This window comes from Chrysochloris asiatica, unplaced genomic scaffold (genome assembly GCF_000296735.1).
Source record: "Chrysochloris asiatica unplaced genomic scaffold, ChrAsi1.0 scaffold00228, whole genome shotgun sequence".
NCBI lineage: Eukaryota > Metazoa > Chordata > Mammalia > Afrosoricida > Chrysochloridae > Chrysochloris > Chrysochloris asiatica.
The window spans coordinates 1,377,118-1,385,320 of NW_006408746.1; the positions used below are offsets into that span (position 1 = coordinate 1,377,118).

The following is an 8,203-nucleotide window of genomic DNA, read 5'->3' on the forward strand; positions in this document are numbered from 1 at the left end:
TTCCTGAATTTTCAGTAAGTCTTAGATGCTAGAAATTGATGTATTGTTTATAGAGAATAATATGCCTTCATTTGATAATAAAATTAAGCAAACTTTGATATATAAAAGAACCAAAACAATTTTTCTGCAATGATGTAGTACCACCTTCAGCCCTGATTACATTAGATCTGATGCATATTTATACCTCTAAAAAGTTCCATTGTTGATACTTAAGATGTAGAAATCAATATACAGAAATTTTTTCAGTGGTTTTCTAGTTGGTGGATTTCCCCTACACTAATTTCACTAGACCTGTAATGACATCCACATGTGAGGAATGCTTTCCTTGTTCACCTCCCCCACCAAAATATTATTGCACTAATTTATTAGAGCCTGATATGGTGCTGTAAGATTAGCACTGAACCGCAAGGTCTGTTTGAACTCCAAGGTTGGCAGTTAAATCCACCAATTGCTCCTAGGAAAGCCTATACCAAGTTGCTATGAGTCGGAACTGACTCGACAGGACTAAACTTCAATTAGTGACAGTAAGTGTTAAGTAAAGATTTAATCATGTTTAATAATGCCATATACTATTTTATAATTAACACATTTCTTTATAACTGATACAATTCTTTGAGATATGTTTTACAGACATTAGTTACTACTTAAATTTTGTGAATGAAATGTGAAATTCAGAAAGGTCAAGTAACTTAACTTTGGTTACCATGTCAGATTTGTGGCTTGGTTTGTTTTAAACTCCTCCAGTCCCCTACTTAGTTCAGTGATTTTTATGTAGGAGGTTTTGTTGTCTCTTGGTGCCAGTTCTGAAGCATAGTGCTCCTATCTACAAAAAAATGACACAATGTCAGATCCTGCACCATCCTCACAATTATTGCTGTGTTTCAACCTACGGTATCATTCCATCTCATTAAGGGTCTTCCTCTTTTCTGCTGACCCTCTCCTTTACCAAGCATATTGTGCTTCTCCAGGGACTGGCAGCCTCCTGATTACATGTTTGAACTACTTGACACAATCTCACCATCCTCACTTCTAAGGAGCTTTCTAGCTACACTTCCTTCAAGACAGATTTGTTTGTTCTTCTGGCAGGCCATGTTATGTTGAATGTTTTTCACTAATGCCATAATTAAAAGGCATCAGTTCTCTAGTGTTCCTTATTTATTGTTCAGCTTTCACATGCATATGGAAGCAATTGAAAATTGACATCTTGACTTCAAATGACATCTTGACTTCTAAGCCCTTTAAAGCGATCTTTTACAACACATTTTCTGAGTGCAATAAATCATTTGATTTCTTGACTGCTGTTCCCATGGGTGTTGATTGTAAATCCAAGCAGAATGAAGTCTTTGACAGCTTTAGTCTTTTCCATACTTAATAATGGTATATAAGTCCAGTTGTGAGGATTTTCATTTTCTTTACATTGAGCGCAGTCCATCCGAAGGTTGTGGTCTTTGGTCTTCACCAGTTGAATGCCTTTGTATGTCCAGTGAAACACAAATAATCATCTTTCTGGTATTCTCTGCTTTCAGCCAAGATCCATCTGATGTCAACAATGATATCCCTTGTTACTTGTCCTCTTCTGAATCCAGCTTCTGAATTGCTGACATTACCCTGTTGATATACGTACATCTTTTTTGAATTATATTCCACATACTTTTATTTGCATCTATTATTAATGATATTGTTAGATAATTTCCCCATTCTATTAGATCACTTTTTTTGGATTAGTCACAAATATTGATTTCTTATATTTGGTTGGCCAAATTTCTTGGCATAGATGAGTGAGCTGCATTTGTTTGTTGAAACATCTCAGTCGGTGTCATGTGAATTCCAGGAGCCTTGTTTTTCACTTTTTCCTTCATTGTAGCCTAGACTTCTTCCTTCAGTACTATCAATTCTTGATCAGATGCTACCTCTTGAAATGATTGAACATCAACCTATTGTTTTTGGTCCAATGACTCTGTATATAGCCCATCTTCTTTTGATGCTTCCTGAATAGTTTAATATTTTGCCCATAAACTCCTTCAGTATTTTCTTTTCCACTCTTTTCTTAATACATCGTTTCTTTCTTGTGCTTTGCTACTCTATATTCACCACCATTCATCTGTCAGTTTGTTGTGCTGTGGTGACTTTTGCGTTGCTGTGACTCTGGAAGTTATGCCATGTTTTAAATACCACCACAGTCACCTATGGTGAACAGGTTTCAGCTGAGTTTCCAGAATAAAACAGTCTATGAAGAAGGATAGACAGACTACTGCTGAATCTTTAGTCACTGAAAACTTTATGAATATCAGTGGAACATTGTCAGCATCAGAATATTGTCAGATATAGTACCAGAAAATGAGCCCTTCAGGTTGGAAGGCACTCAAAATATGACCGGGAAAGAGCTGCCTCCTCAAAGTAGAGTTGACTGTGATGATGTGAATGAAGCAGAGCTTTCAGGACCTTCATTTAATGATGAGACATAACTCAAAATGAGGAGAAACAACTGTAGATAGCCATTAATAATCAGAACATGGCATGTAAAAACTATGAATCTAGGAAAATTGGAAGCTGTCAAAAAGGAAATGGAATGCATAAAGATAGATATCCTAGGCATTAGTGAGCTGAAATGGACTGGTAGTGACCATTTTGAAACTGACAGTTACATGGTTTACAATGCCAGGAATGCAAATTGAAGAGGAATGGCATCACATTCATCATCAAAAAGAGCATTTCAAGATCTGTCTTAAAGTACAATGTTATCTGTGGTAGGATAAAATCCATATGCCTACAAGGAAGACCAGTTGATGGAGCTATTATTCAAATCTATACACTATAGCCACTAAAACCAGTGATGATGAAATTGAAGAATTCTACCAAGTTCCTGTCTGAAATTGATCAAACATGCAATCCAGATCATTACTGTGGCGACTGGAATGCAAAAGTTGGAAACAAAGAGGAAGGATCAGTAGGTGGAAAATATGGCCTTTTTGATAGAAATGATGCTGGAGCTCTCATGATAGAATTTTGTAAGACCAATGATTTCTTCGTTGCAAATATCTTTGTTAAACAACATAAAAACAACTATACACGTAGACCTAAATAGTTGTAATACATGGAAATCAAATTTATTACATCTATGGAAAGAGACAGTGGGAAAACTCCATATCATCATCCAAAACAAGACCAGGGGCAGACTGTAGAACAGATCATCAATTGTTCATATACAAATTCAGGCTGAAGCTGAAGAAAATTGTAACAAGTCCATGAGAACCAAAATAAGACCTTGAAAATATCTCACCTGAATTTACAGATCATCTGAAGTGATTTGATGAGTTAGACACTAATGACCAAAGACCAGAAGAGTTGTGAGATGACATCAAGAACATTATAACAGAAAGAAAGCAAATGGTCATTAAGAAAAGAAAGAAGGAAAAGACTAAAATGGATGTTAGAAGAGACTCTGAAACTTGCTCTCCAGCATAGAGATGCTAAAGCAAATGCAAAAATGAGGAGGTAAAGAGCTGAGCAAAAAATTTCAAAGGGTAGCTCAAGAAGAAGTCAAATACTATAATGAGATGTGCAAAGACCTCGAGTTAGAAAACCAAAAGGAAACAACATGCGCAGCATTTCTCAAACTTGAAAGAACTGAAAAAAAAATTCAAGACTTGATTTTCAATACTGAAGGATTCTCTGGTATTGTGGGTTAATGCTCTGGACTGCAAGTTCGGTTTCATCTACAACGTCAGTGGTTCTGGCTCACTAGCCACTCCTCAGAAACTCTGTTACCAGATCACTGGGAATTGGCACTGACTTGACAGCACTTAACAACAACAATGAGCAGAAGAATATTGAATGGTGCAGAAAGTATCAAAAGAAGATGAAAGGAATGCACGAGTCACTGTACCAAAAAGAAATGGTCAATATTCAACCGTTTCAAGAGGTAGCATATGATCAAAAGCTAATAATCGTGAAGGAAGAATTCTAAGGTGCACTGAAAGCGGTAGCAAAAAACAAGGTTCCTGGAATTGATGGAACACAAATGGAAATCCTTCAACAAACTGATGCAACACTGCAAAAATTCACTAGTCTATGCCAAGAAATTTGGAAGACAGTTAGTTACCTGGCCAACTGACTGGAAGAGATCCATATTTGTGCCCATACCAAAGAGAGGTGACCCAACAGAAAATAGAAATCATTAATATCAAATGTAAGTAAAATTTTTCTGAAGATAATTGAAAAACGCCTGCAGCAGTACATTGACAGGCAGCTGCCAGAGGTTCAGGCTGGATTCAGATGAGGACATGAAATGAGGGATATCATTGATGATGTCAGATTAATCTTGGCTGAAAGCAGGGAATACCAGAAAGACGTTTACCTATGGTTTATTACTGCCCAAGGCTTTCGATTATGTGGATCATGACAAACTGGGCAACATTGTGGAGAATGAGTATACCAGAACACTTAATTGTACTTATGAGGATCCTGTACCATAACCCAAGAGGCAATTGTTAAAACAGAACAAGGGAACACTGAATGGATTAAAATCAGGAAAGGTGTATGCCAAGGTTGTATTCTTTCACCGTATTTATTCAATATGTATGCTAAGCACATAATCTGAGAAACCAGGTTATATGAAGAATATGTCATCAGGATTGGAGGAATACTTATTAACAACCTGCGATATGCAGATGATACAACCTTGCTTCCTAAAAACAAAGAGGACTTAAAATACTTACTGATGAAGATCGAATACCACAACCTTTTGTATGGCTTGCACCTCAATATAAAGAAACAAAAATCCTCACCATTGGATGCATAAATAACATCAAGATAAATGGAGAAAGGATTGAAGTTGTCAGAGTTCATTTTGCTCAAATCTACCATGAATACTCATGGAAGCAACAGTCAAGAAATTAAACGAGGTATTGCATTAGGCAAATCTGCTGCACAAGAGCAAGGATGTCAGTTTGAGGATAACGTGGTCTACACCCAAACCATGGTATTTTCAGTATTCTCGTATGCATTTGAAAGTCAGACAGTGAATAAGGAAGACAGTAGTAGAATTGATGCATTTGAGTTATGGCATTGGAGGAGAATATTAAAAGTACCAGGGGCTGCAAGAAGAACAAACAGATCTATGTTAGAAGAAGTACAGCCAGAATGCTCCTAGACACCGAAATGGCCAGTTTTAATCTCTCATACATAGGACACATTTTCAGAAGGGACCATTCCCTGTATAAGGACATGCTTGGTAAAGTGCAGGGTTAGCAAAATAGAAAAACGCTCCCATCGAGATGGATTGGCACAGCAAGTAGAAGAAATGGGCCCAGCTATAGCAATGATTGTGAGATTGGCACACAGTGTGGCACTGTTTTGTTCCGTTGTGCATAAGGTTGCTATGAGTAGGTACTGACTCTACTGTACCTAACAACAACAACTCTACATTCAAGATTAAGCTTCAGAGTTTCTCTTAATATCTACTTTGTATATAAATGGATTATAACACTGAAATCTACCTTCATCATTTCTTTTAGTACTAATTGTTCTTCCTTTCTAAATCCTAGAAGAACATATTTTAGATTAGGTTGTTTTGATTTGTGATCATGGTAAGTAATCACATTGCCCCACTTCTCTCTCCAGAAGTATTGTGTGCTGTCGAGTTAGTTCCGTCTCATAGTTACCTTGTATAGGATTTCCTAGGAGCAGCTGGTAAGCTTGAACCGTGAAAACTTTACATGTCAAACCGACCTTGCAGTCCAGTACATTAACCTGCAGTGCCATACCAGGGTAGATAACCAATATTAGAAAATTGTTCATGTTTATGTTGTTGTTGTTATGTGCCATGGAGTCGATTCCAACTCATAGCGACCCTATACAGGCTTTCTGAGGCTGTAAATCTTTACAGGAGCAGAACACCTAATCTTTCTCCTGCGGAACAGCTGGTAGTTTCAAACTGCTAACCCTGAGGTTCTCAGCATGTTTATGTGAATCTTCTAAAATAGTCAATAATTTATTTGCTTTATATATAACATTCTACATATGCATTTAGAAATTATTTTTTAAAGCTGTTTGTATTCTTTTTTACTTTGGGATGTCCTTTAATAAATTAGTCAGCTAAAAGAATAAACAGGAAAGGAACTTTTAGATATTTCTTTAAGAGAAACATGAGATTTAAACAAAATTTACTAGAGTAACACTCAGCAGGTTTTGTTTTGTTTTGTTGTGGGCAGAAGAAGATGGGTAAAATATTTACAGTATCCTATTGAAAACGGCCACCACTTGTCTGTCGTGCTGTGGTGGCTTGAGTTGCTGTGATTCTGAGGGCTATGCCACCGGTATTTTAAATAACCAGCAGAGTCACCCATGGTGGACAGGTTTCAAATGAGCTTCCAGACAAAGACAGACTAGGAAGAAAGAGTGACAAACTACTCCTGAATCGTTAGTCACTGAAAACATTATGAATAGCAGAGAAACATTGTCAGATACATTGCCAGAAAATGAGCCCCTGAGGTTGGAAGGCACTCAAAATGCGACTGGGGAAGAGATGCCTCCTCAAAGTAGAGTTGACCATGATGACGTGAATGGAGTGAAGGTCACTGGAGAAGAGCCCACAGAACGTGCATTTGTTGATGGGGTACAACTCAAAATGAAGAGAAACAGCTATAAACATACACTGAAAATCGGAACATGGAATGTACGAAGTATGAATCTGGGAAAATTGGAAGTTGTCAAAAATGAAATGAAACGCATAAACATTGATATCTTAGGCATTAGTGAGCTGAAATGGACTGGTATTGGCCATTTTGAATCTGACAACCGCATGGTTTACTATGCAAGGAATGACAAATTGAAAAGGAATGGTGTTGCATTCATCGTCAGAAAAATATATCCAGATCAGACATGAGGTACAACGCTGTATGTGATAGGATAATATGCATGCATCTACAGGGTAGCCCAGTTAATACCACTGTTATTCAAATTTATGCACCAACTACTAAAGCCAGTGAGGATAAATTAGAAGAAGTCTACCAACTAATTCAATCTGAAATTGATCAAACATACAATCAAGATGTATTTGATCATTACTGGTGATTGGAATGCAAAGGTTGGGAGCAAAGAGGAAGGACCAGTAGTTGGAAAATATGGCCTTGGTGATAGAAATGATGCTGGAGAATGCAGGATAGAATTCTGTAAAACCAATGATTTGTTCATTTCAAATACCTTCTTTACACAACATAAGAGATGACTATACACATGGACCTCGCCAGATGGAACACATGGAAATCAAATTGACTACATCTTTGGAAACAGAAGATGGAAAAGTTCCATATCATCAGTGAAAACAAGGCCAGGGGCAGAATGTGGAACAGACCATCAATTACTCATACGCAAATTCAAACTGAAGCTGAAGAAAATGAAAACAAGTCCACGAGAGCCAAAATATGACCTGGAATATATCCCACCTGAATTTAGAGATCATCTGAAGAACAGATTTTATACATTAAGCACTAAAGACTGAAGACCAGAAGAGTTCTGGGATGACTTCAAGCATATCATATGTGAAGAAAGCAAAAAGTCATTAAGAGGACAAGAAAGAAGGAAGAGGTCAAAATGGATGTCAGAAGAGACACTGAAACTTGCTCTCCAGCGTAGAGATACTAAAGCAAATGGAAGAAATGAGGTGGTCCAAGAGCTGAACAGAACATTTCAAAGATCAGCTCGGGAAGATAAAGCCAAATATTATAATAAAATATGCAAAGATTTAGAATCAGAAAACCAAAGGGGAAGAACACGGTCAGCATTTCTCAAGCTGGGGAAACAGAAGAAAAAATTCAAGCCTCGATTTTTGTTATTGAAAGATTCTCTGGGCAAATTATTGAAAGAAGCAAAAAGCATCAAGAGAAGATGGAAGAAATACACAGAGTCACTGAACCAAAAGAAATGGTTAACGTTCAGCCATTCAAGAGCTACCATATGATCAAGAGCCAATGATACTAAAGGAGGAAGTCCAAGGAGCACTGAAGGAATTGGCAAAGAACAAGACACCAGGAATTGATAGAATAAAAATTGAAATCTTTCAAGAAAGTGAGGCGGCACAGGAGGCACTCACTCATCTCTGCCAAGAAATTTGGAAGACAGCTATCTGGCCGACTGATTGGAAGAAATCCATATCTGTGCCCATTCCAAACACAGGTGACCCAATGGAATGCGGAAATCATCG

The 8,203-nt window shown here is 37.4% G+C and overlaps 1 protein-coding gene across 1 annotated transcript in view; it reads left to right on the forward strand.

Moving 5' to 3' along the window:
- Positions 1 to 8,203, forward strand: part of DMXL1 (Dmx-like 1) — a 280,448-nt gene that overhangs the window by 242,939 nt on the left and 29,306 nt on the right. The gene's annotated exons all lie outside the window — the stretch shown is intronic.